The sequence below is a fragment of the Belonocnema kinseyi genome, chromosome 2, assembly GCF_010883055.1.
Source record: "Belonocnema kinseyi isolate 2016_QV_RU_SX_M_011 chromosome 2, B_treatae_v1, whole genome shotgun sequence".
Lineage (NCBI taxonomy): Eukaryota > Metazoa > Arthropoda > Insecta > Hymenoptera > Cynipidae > Belonocnema > Belonocnema kinseyi.
In genome coordinates, this window is record NC_046658.1 from 31,948,453 (window position 1) to 31,957,504 (window position 9,052).

The 9,052-nt window shown below is 29.1% G+C and overlaps 1 protein-coding gene across 1 annotated transcript in view; it reads left to right on the plus strand.

Annotated features, from left to right (window-relative positions):
• LOC117182626 overlaps nt 1-9,052 on the plus strand; it is a 51,687-nt gene that overhangs the window by 38,222 nt on the left and 4,413 nt on the right. The gene's annotated exons all lie outside the window — the stretch shown is intronic.

A 9,052-nucleotide genomic window follows, 5' to 3' on the forward strand; every position in this document is an offset into this window, starting at 1 on the left:
TACCTCGGAATAAATTGCTTTTAAATCTCGCGCAAGATTTAGTACCCCAAAAGTCTAAGGTTAATTATGAGCTGGCCTTCGAGAAATTTGACAGATGGAGAAAACAAAACAGAATCATGTTCGATCGGTGATCATCATCGTTATACAAAAAAGTCAATCGCCTCATAGGACGTTCTCGCATCATTTCGGTAAAGGTTTTTCGGATGTTTTCTTTGCCCTTTTTTGTTGTTATATGTAGTGGTATGCCACATTAACGTAATAGAAAACACGTGAAGAAAATCATAAAACCCATTTTCTCCCCTCGCATAATTTAGGGCTAATTTGGGCCCCTAATCCCAAATTTTGTGCTCTTTTATTTTTTGTAAATAAAAAAATGTTTGCGCTATATTATCGTTAAGCTGGTCTAACATTGCTGTAAAACGTCCTAAAAATGATTTTAAAGAAAATTCACCTTATAGAATACTTTAGGGGTCTGGGAATGTGATAATGAAAACTTTTAAAAAAAGTTTAAACAATCATAGTAAAAAAGAATTTAAAAATTTTTTTCAAATTACATTTTTTTTTTAATTGTTTAAACTTCTTTTAATTTTTTATTATTATATTCCCAGAGCCCTAAATTATTCTATAAGGTGTATTTTATGTAAAATCATTTTCAGAACGTTTCACAGAAATGTTGGGCCAGATTAACGTTAAGCTAGCGCCACCACTATTTTTTAGAAAAAATAAATTAGCCAGAAATGTGGGATTAGGGGCCCAAATTAGCCCTAAATGAGCCCAAAATTATGAAATAGGTTATATATCTATACCTTAATAGTATTGTACAACCTTAACATACCTGGGTGGCCGCTAGACCGGGAAATGACCGGGTATTTTTTGAGACCGGGAAAACCGGGAAATATTTAAAAGAAAAACCTTTCCAAGTTCGATTACTAAAGTTTTTAAAATAATTAGTTGTTGTTATCTTGTTCAATGATGGCATCGTTAATTTTTTTTTAATGCATCATTCAAAAATCTTCTACTACAGAAATGTAACATTTTAGATTTTTATTTTTAATTTAAAGAATTTTAGAATTCTGTCTGGAAGAATTAAATACAGTGAAACTCTGTTATAGCGCCGATATTGGGGCTGGCGGTGGTTGGGAACTAACTCATTATAGCCCGCTCCGCTTTTGTTTGTTCACGCCTGAGTGACAACCGCAGACCTCACTCAGCTCCTGTTATACCTACTTGCGGCGCGGCGTTAATTCTCGGAAGTTTGAGCGCGCCTAGGGCGCGTGACTGTTGGTTCTTGCATTTCGCGCTCGATGATGCATTCATCTCGCGCTTCGCGCTCGATTATGTATTTACCTCGCGCTACGCGCTCAGTCATTATATTGTCGCACATTCTTGCGCAAACCATTTAAAATTAAGACTCAAAACATCCACCACTATCGTGTTTGATTATGAATTCTCTTTCGTTAAAAGAGCTTAGCTCGACAGTTTGAGCGCACCTACGGCACGCGACTGATGGCAATCGCACTCCGCGCTTGGTCTTTGCATTTCTCCCGCAGTCGTGCACAGACCTTTTAAAATAAAAGGTCAACAGACCTACAACTGTAATTTTATGATTTTGAACTCTCTTTTTTTTAAGCTCTTTCGGCTTTAACGAACACATTCTCATCACGTATCTCGCGTTTCGCACTCGATTTTGTCCAAAATCTCAACTTTTCTACATTATACACAACACTTTAATATCAATTATAATACATTTTTTATGTAAGTCTGCCAGGAATTGCTTATTAAAAAATTGTAAAATAAAGAGTGCCTGGAATTACTTATTAAAAAATTGTAAGATAAAGAGCAAATTGTATTTTTCATGATTATTTTTATATTTGTTTCTTATGTCGTTTTAAATGGTATTCTAAGCTGCGCTGAAACATGTATCATTTCAATAAATTTATATCATTACAATTCATAATATCCATAAAAATTGAATCATATTAATTTTTATTTCCTTTTTTTTATAATTTTTTTATTTTTAATCTTGTCTTTTTTACGATTAAATAAAAACTACTGCGCATCTGTTTTGGGTATAATACAGGAACCTATATAGGGTCCTATATATGATCCTATGTCCTCTTTCGTCTTTTATGTGCTTTTTCCAAAAATTTAATTTTTTTATTTTTTATCTTATTTTTTACGATTAAAAGAAAATTTAATCGTCCTATCGAAAAATGATTAATAATAAATTTATAGATCTTTTCGGCGAACAACTTTTGTCTGTTAATTTTAGTTTATACCTTGTGTCGTTTTTTCAAAAAAATTTAATATTTTTATTTTGAATGTTATTTTTTACGACTAAAGCAAAAAACTACGTGTCCTATAAAAAATTATAGATGTAGTTAAATTTCCGAACTGTCAAATGAACGAAATATTTTTCCCCATTTTTACTTTATCCATCAATATTGTTCCAACTGCATTTTAAAATATGCATTATAATTCTGTTTCAATAATAAATGAATTCCAATATAAACGAGCAAACATTTTAGTCCTTTTTATAGTTTACATAATTATCGGTAAAAAATTTCGTTCATTTGAACGTTCGGAATTTTGTTATCATAATATTGTAGGGCTTTCAAAAGCAACGTTTTTTTTCTTTTGACTTTTTTTTATATCATGCGTTGTTTGGCTTAAAAATTTCATTTTCATTTTTTTATGGATTTTGAAAATGCGCTAATTCAGACACTTTTCTTTCCATAGAAAAAATTCATAGAGATCAATTTTTTGAGTTTCTGAGTACTATGAACAAACGTACAAAAATTTTTGAAATCTTGAAAAAATGTGGTTTCAAACATTTTTTGTACGATCGAATTTGGAATTTTCAAATTTTGGACTAAATTAAAAAAATTATCATAATCCTGTAGGGCTTTTAAAAACGCAATGTTTTTCTTCTCTTGCCTTTTTTCATATCAAGCGTTGTTTGGCTTAAAATGTTCATTTTAGTTTTTTTATTTTCTATTTTGAAAATGCTCTAACTCTGATAATTTTCTTTTTATAGAAAAAAGTCATGGGGATAAATTGTTTGACTTTCTGAATACTACAAGGAACCGTGCATAGAAGTTTTAAATTTTGAAAAAATGTGGTTTCAAACATTTTTGGTACGATCAAATTTGGAATTTTCAACTTTTCGACCAAATTAAAAAAGTTGTCATCATAATCTTGTAGGGCTTTTAGAAAGCAACGTTTTTCTTCTCTTGCCTTTTTTTCGTATCGTGCGTTGTTTGGCTTAAAATGTTCATTTTAGTTTTTTTTGTTTTGATAATGCAACAACTCTGGTCATTTTTGATTTTTCGAAAAAAGTCATTAGGATAAATTGTTCGACTTTTTGAATACTATGAATAACCGTACAGAGAATTTTTGAATTTTGAACAAAGTGGTCTCAAAAATATTCAAAGTTTGTCCACTTTTTCAATTTTCATCCAAAATGGCTGGCTAACGAACTTGACCTTTAGTTTAGGACACTAAACGAGTTTACCAAAGGGCAATCTAATACATTAATTTTTTCAAAAGTTATCTTGTTCACAAACAGACATACAGACACATTCTTAAAAACCTGTTTTTCGGATTCAGGGGGTCTCAAAACGTGGACATTTGACAAAAACTGGGGGGGGGGGGGTCAAATTTTACACAAATTTAATACCTTCTCTGATGCGAATGTAAAAAAAGTGTTTGAAGTTGCAAATATTTGATAACAACCGTTTTTAATTTATTAACTGTAAATATAGATAAATTATTATTAAAAGGGAACAATAATTGATTTGTCAAAACTATTCTAAACCCGTTCAAACTAAAAAATGACAAGATTTTAAAATTTAAAAATTAAACCGTTTCAATTCGAAAGTCTTAGTCGTTAAAAACAATTCAAAGCTCCGTTTGAAACTTTAAAACTATTTTTAACTTAAAAATAACTTCATAATAATGTATTTGTAATTAAAAGCTTTCACTAAATTAAAAAATATTATTTCAGTCTAAAATATTCAATTTTTAATCCATTCAATTTCAATTTTTTTAATTAAGAAAAATACTAATTATTTAATATTATGCAATAATTGACAGTTTATTTATGACGAATGACTTGAAACCAAATATTTAAAATTGAACAGTCTGAATCTGAACGCTTGGACAGAGAAACCCTTGAATCGTTAAAATTTCGAAGAGGTTTAGGCTTTGACCGTTACAATTTTGATTATTTTTTTTTAATGTTTAATTTGTAAGTGAAGTTGTTAAATTTTAGTGTTTAAATCGCAATTAAACATTTCTTATTTGTTAAAAAATGTAGTAATTTTAAGAGATATTTAGAAATTTTGAAAAGATTAAAAATTAATTTAAAACCTGAAATTATTTCAAATAATTTAAACTAAGTTTGTATCCCAAAATTCGGCTATTCATATCTAAATTTCTGTGCAAATAGTCACAGCCTAATTTAAAACAAAATGTAGATTTTTGAAGTTCTCAAAAAAATAATGTAGAAACTCTATAAGAATTGTGAAATGCTTCCAAAGAATAAAAAAAATTTCGCAAGATTGCTAGAAAAATTTAAAATCATTTATCATTGTGGAATATTATTTCAAAAGATTTTTAAAGATTTCCAAAATGGTTAAAAAAAAGAATCTGCAAGATTTTAAGAATGTTTTTTAATTTGCAGGAGTTTCTAGAACTTATAGTAAAAATTCTATTAATTTCAAAAGGTATTTAGAAGTTCTAAAAAAATTTCAAAAATAGTTTTGAAGTTGAATAAATTTAAAACAACTTCCAGATTTTGAAATAAAATTTTGAAGCTTTTCTAGCTTAAAATAGTGTAAAATAAGAGAATTTTTTAAATTCTAAAGTTCAATTATTCTTAAATTTAGAAGATTGTAAATGGATTTTTGTTTTATATTTTTAGAATTGAATCTGAATCTATGAACTCGTGTATTTTTAACAGTTAAAAATTCTTACAGTTTATCAGAATTTCATTTAAAATTGTTCAGTTGAAAAGTGTTAGTACCTTGCATTTTTACATGTAAATTATTGAGCCATTTAATACAACATTTTTGAATTAAAAAGCTTTAATTTGTAGTTTATTTTTAATTATTGCAAATGGAAAAAAGGTTTAGCTTTAGAGTTCGAATTTTTTAATTTTATTGACCTTGAAAATTGTTCTCGAACCGGGAAAAAACAGGGCATTTTTTTCGTCGATTAAAACGACCATCCTGATAAAGTCATCATATGCCACTATTTTCTGAAAATTTATTATTGTTAGCAAAGTTAAAAATATTTCCTATTAATAGCAAAATTCACTCTATATCCCGAAACATAGTTATTTCTTAAAGTTGTTTAATACATAAAAAATTATTTATTTGAGTATAAAGTACTTAAAAAACATGAAAAAAGTCGATTGCAAGAACGTTTAAATTGTAAATGATTAAAGCTAACCATGTATGTAGATGTTTATTGATTTATGTAGTTTTCTGCAACCATTGATAGTCTTTGACTTTTTTTGCATTTCAAGAAAATGTCTACAAAAAGACTACATGAATTGAAAATGTTATTTGACTAAATATTAAAATTAAAATAAATTGTCAAGTAAAAGTCGTAGATTTAAAAAAGAAATGCTTTTTTTTAATTAAGACATTTTTATGTATGCTGAACAGAAACCCCGACGGAAAGCAGTGTAAAGCAAGGAATTCACATTACGCAGAAAAACATCCTACTAAGGTTAGAGGATTTTCAGTTAAAATAGGGACAGCATAGATTTTCTATAACAATTACCGAGTTTTCTGCAGATTATATACAATTTGCAGTTCTTTTATACATTTACGGATATTTTCTGTAACATTTACAGACTTCTTAAATAGATTTTACATTTTAAAGGTGTTAATTTGATAGAAAAGTTCAGTGAATGTTATAGAAAATATCCGTAAATTTATAAAATAACTGAAAATTTTGTAAACTCTGCAGAAAATTCGGTACTATTTAAAGAAAATCTATATGCTAACCTTATTTTAACAGAAAAATCTTGAAACTTCAGCCAAAATTTTTCTATGTGATGATTGATAAAAATAGATATTCGTTATCATAAACTCGGACCTCTTGTCTCACAAAAGTAGCTATCTATGTATAAACCTGCCAGTGAAATTAAAGTTATCAATAAACTCTTGAACTTCAACGCAATTGAGTGTTTAACTGCAGTAATCGATTTAAACGCATCTTTGATATATTTCGAGAAACTCTTTGTACTTGACTGTTATTGATTCAAACGTAAAGAAGCATGAAGCATTTTAACGAAATTTGTTTCGTGCGACAGACAGAAATCAAGCAGCAGTAAGACGTGCTATCGTCAAATGATCCGTGTTTCTCAAATAAGAAAATAAAAGATCTACATTTTCTATAACGGGAGAAGGTATCTTGGTTAGCACTTGGCACGACTCAGTTGGGTACCGTTGAGCCATTATGAAATCATCCTAGCCTTATTCTCTCTCTGTCAGTAAGTGAGAGTCTTTAGGTATTATCTTTGCTTTAGGTTTACAAATTCAATTTGAATTTATGTATTGGTTGATGAAACCTTTGCCTTATGACGATAACTGATTCTAATACACTTATACTCATAAATAAATAATTAATAAGAAGAAACTATATCCATACACCACCACTGTCAGTAAGAAAAGTAATTTAAATTAGCTTGATCTCTTTATTAGGAAAAACTTCATCGGCGATCATACTGATCAATGATGATGCAGAATTTTTATATTGATAATCATGACGTACTTAAGAATCTCATGCATTCGAGTTACATATTAGCTTTGCGTCAATGAATCAGGAAGAAAATGTAATTCATTACACTACCTGAATGGTAATCAGCAACTGCAACTGGCATGCTTAAAAATAAAATTTAATTCAGTTGATTAAGGAGAATCGATTATTGACGTAAGGGTCATTTTTGCCCCCCCCCCCCCCCGCCCGAGCTTAAATTTTTTTCTTTAGTAAGTGTATGCAACTTGAACATGAGCGTAACCAGCGTAAAACTAGGCTGCCCCCTCCCACCAATACCACGACAAACATTTAAAATACTTACCTTATTAATGGATGCTCTCTTATGTAGTAGTTGAGTCATCACAGTTTGTCACTTATTCCATTTTCTCTCGGGCCAGCGCAGAATCGGTCGTGAAAAAGAAATTTCTTGTTTTTCGATGGAAATGAGACGAAAAGTATTTTATCGATTTCATACAAAAATCTGTTGAACAAAGTTATGAGTTTTACGAAATGCACCTAAAGATTTTAAAGAATTAATAAAATTCAATTAAATTCAAGTGGAATGGCAGAGAATTCAAATATGATTATAAAAGTTTTCATTGAAAGCATGCATATAAAAAATTGAATGTTTTATATGTATGACTAAAAAGACAAATAAATTTTGGAATAGAAACGAAGTCCAGGTCTTTTGAGTTCCCATCAAATCGGTGTCCTCATGCAATGTTGCCAAACACGTCAATTTTCGACTACAGGTTGATTTACGCCACTCAACAAAAATTTTTATGTATTAATCGGCTCTTAAAATTTGTTGGAATGACATTTCTTGCGCTGATTAACCAACGAAATTATAAAAAATAAAATTTGCACAAAAACTACAATTTATCATTTTTACATGAAAAAGACGTTTTTCCACTGAAATTATCCGAAAATAACCTAACAGTGTTTCAAAAACTGGATATGAGGCACTAAATAACAATTTCTAGATAAATGTGTTACAATCTACCGGTTATTTGTAGAAAAGATTTTTTCCTAATAATTTTTGTGATAAGCCTAATTGTATTATTGAAAAAAAGTGTCATTCCAATAATAATTAAAAAAAAGAAATTTTTTATACGAAGAAAGCGCCGGTTGGGATATTTGTTTAACGAAATTGTTATTGACAATCTGTATTCATTTACGTTAGATAAGGCTGGAAGTATGTAAATGCTCTTCAAGATAATCATGAATCATTTTTGGCGAGAAAAATCCAGTCAGCTACACTAAAAAAAATAGCTCGGCTGTTTCAGCTAACCGTTTAGCTGGATTTTGTCTTCCAAAAATATATAGCTGTGTCACCTAGATTTCTAGCAATTTTAGTTGAATGTGCCATCTAGAAATTATCTAGTTAATTCATCTATATTATTTTTAGATTGCAAATTTAGCTAAAATAGCATGAAATGTAGCTGACACAGCTATAAATTCTTCGAAGACGAAATCCAGCTAAACGATTAGCTGGAAAAACTAACCTAATTTTTTTAGTGCAAGAGAAAATTTGTCCATAAAAATGTTTATTCAAACAGTAAATGTTAATTTATGCTAATCTTTCGTTACAAATGATGGCTTATGAATAATCTTAACAACTACCGTGAAGAAAAAAAACAATTTTTCTACGAAAAAAAGGCACTAGTAAGAATTTGTTGATAAAAATGGTTTATAATGATAAAGTTAAATATTATTAGAGTTATTTCTGTTGTTTGAGTGCAGATGCAATAATTTCAGCTAATAGTTAGCTTCTTTCTGTATTTTTACTTCAGATAAAAACTCACAAGGCAGAAAAAGTCAATGTTGTAACTTTATTTATTTATACTATATTGATGCTGTGTAAGAAAAATTTACAAACAACAAATCTCAGTTCTCTTAAAAATTTAATGTTAAGCATTTTTAAAAAAATGTTGAAACTGTTAAGATTACGAAATGTGGGCGAATATGAACAATAATTTATTATTCCAGACAACTGTGCCTGCGCGATTTGAAATGATTAGATCTGAGAATATTTTGTTTTCATTACTAGCCTGCCGTGTTTAAATATCGCGTGCATAAAAAATGTATGAAGCACAAAGTTGTATTATTAGTCCAACTAATAAAATGTTCATAAGCAATTAGGCATTGATTTACATGATGATTTAACTTATATAACATTTCTTTCACTTATTTTTAAGAAAAGGTTGACTTTTCCATCTTTTTTAATGACAGCAGGTAGTTTGATGACTGAGTACCGGTAAAAACCTCTATTTTTCTAACA